At 36.1% G+C, this 2,318-nt stretch overlaps 1 protein-coding gene across 1 annotated transcript in view; it reads left to right on the top strand.

Annotated features, from left to right (window-relative positions):
• The window catches only part of LOC106879854 (zwei Ig domain protein zig-8), a 683,376-nt gene that overhangs the window by 485,437 nt on the left and 195,621 nt on the right, over positions 1-2,318 (top strand). The gene's annotated exons all lie outside the window — the stretch shown is intronic.

Here is a 2,318-nt window from a genome sequence, read left to right as displayed (position 1 = left end):
CCAACACCACCACCACCACCACTGCAGCCAACACCACCACCACCACCAACACTGCCACCACAGCAGCCGCCACCACCGCCGCTAGACATGCTAGAAACAGCAACCAAATCTCCTTCATATCAGCATACCCTACCTGCTGTTTTTAAAACAAATGTACCTTGTTGGACATTATAATTGTTGATGCATGAAAAGAAGGGATTGTCAAAGCTGGAATGCTATCAGTCATTAGTCTGATTGATCAAGCTAGTCCCATTCCAACTACAATCCAAGCCTTCACCAACAGCACTTCCTTACACCCTCATTTCTTTCATGACCACCACCACCACCCATACCATAAGGACCCCCAGAATTATCTTTCAACTCAGTTTTACCAATTATACAATACTCCTGTTACTTACTGTGTGGTGGTACTCTTTACAGTTGGGTGTTTATTTTGTAACTTATATTTCTACTCAGCGCTGGAATGGTTTTCACATCAGTCAAGTTTCTCTTTTTCTCTAAGAAAACTAAAATATCACAACTACAGTGTTAGCCTTTATGCCAGAAGAATTTGTTGTTAAAATTTATCTGCAATAAATTGGTTATTCTTCTTGTCTGGTAAGAAGCTTGCTTCCCAACCATATGGTTCCACTGTGTGGCACCTTAAGCGAGTGTCTTCTGCTGTAGTCTCGGACCGACCAAATCCTTGTGACTGGATTTGATAGATGGAAACCGAAAGAAGCTCAACATATATATGTATATATGTGTGTGTGTGTGTTTGTCCTCCCCACTTTTACTTGACAACCAGTGTTGGTGTGTTTATGTCCCCGTAATTTAGCAGTTTAGCAAAAGAGACCGACAGAGTAAGTACCAGGCTTTAAAAAAAAATGTAACAAGTACTGGGGTTGATACATATGACTAAAAGATCTTCAGATTGGTGCTCCAGTATGGTCGCAGTCAGATGACTGAAACATGTAAAAGATAAAATGTCTAACAATATATAATTATAAAGATATATGACTTTTTAAAACATTGACTGTTTAGGAGGGGGCCATGTGAGTAAAATGGGAATCTAAGGGGATCCATAGGTTAAAAAGGGTTGAGAAACACTGCTTTATGCGATCACTTGACTTGCTAGGAATAGTAGCCAGATCTTACTTAAATTGCATTCAATAATTTTTATTAAGAAAGGACAATATTAGATAATGTAGTTTGAGATATCTGTAAAAGACAACATGAAATGGTCATGGTTGGAGTGTCTTTGATCATAACTGATCAATGATGGTTGTTCTGGTGTTAAATAACAATATTACATCTTTTTCCCACATCTAAAACTATAGATTTTTTGTCCATAAAATTTGTGAGTATGTAGTTTAATTGCTTAAATTTTAGTTACTGATTCCTCACCGCAAACAGCAATATCAGGCTGTAGATGTGGTCAGAGGAGTGGAGTGGATAATATCACTTAGCATGTTGGCCACAGTATAACAACATATGTAGATAAAAACCTTCTGTGTTGACCCAACCCTCTAGGGTCATGAAGCATTTACACAACATTACAAATGCACAATGGAAATATTTTCTGTCTCGTCTCATATCTCACAGACATGAAATATAGACAATGTTTATACAGTTGGAATTTTTTAAAAAAAAAGCAACAAACGATAAATTAATAACAGAAAAGAAAAACAGGAGAATATAAATATAAATTAAAAACAAAACAAACCAAACAGCATCTCATTTCATATTGTATTTAATGGACGGCAATATCTATGGAATTTTGTTAGGATTGCATTTATGGGAGTTAAATGTTTCGGTTTATGTTTATGACTATAATTTATGGGAGGTTAAGAATGTGAAGGGCATGACAGGGGGTTTGTTTTGTGGAGGGCAATATCATTAAATTAAGATAGTTTTAACGACACACTGATGGTTAGCTGCCAAACTATCAAACTATCTGTCTATATATTATCACTTCATAGCAGTATTCTTAGGAAACTTACTTAACTCTGTTGTTGCAACTGTTGTTGATGTTGTTGTTATTGTTATTATAGTTGTTGATAAAATTGTTTTTATTGATGTGTAGCTGTAGCCAACCCTTATCTTGAAAACCTGTGAGTACATAAGTAGTTCTGTTGTAGGGACAAGGTGTGATACACAAATATTGTTCTCTGGCTATACTAGATTTAATGGTCTAGATCTACCAGATCTAATGATGTAGAAATACCAGATCTAATGGTCTTGACCAACCAGAAGTAAAGGTTTAGATCTACCATAACTAAAGGTTTTGATACACCAGACCTAATGGTATAGATATACCAGATCTAATGGTCTAGATA

This window comes from Octopus bimaculoides, chromosome 12, assembly GCF_001194135.2.
Source record: "Octopus bimaculoides isolate UCB-OBI-ISO-001 chromosome 12, ASM119413v2, whole genome shotgun sequence".
Lineage (NCBI taxonomy): Eukaryota > Metazoa > Mollusca > Cephalopoda > Octopoda > Octopodidae > Octopus > Octopus bimaculoides.
The sequence above is the reverse complement of the archived record's forward strand: the minus strand, read 5'-3'. Positions and strand labels throughout refer to the sequence as shown.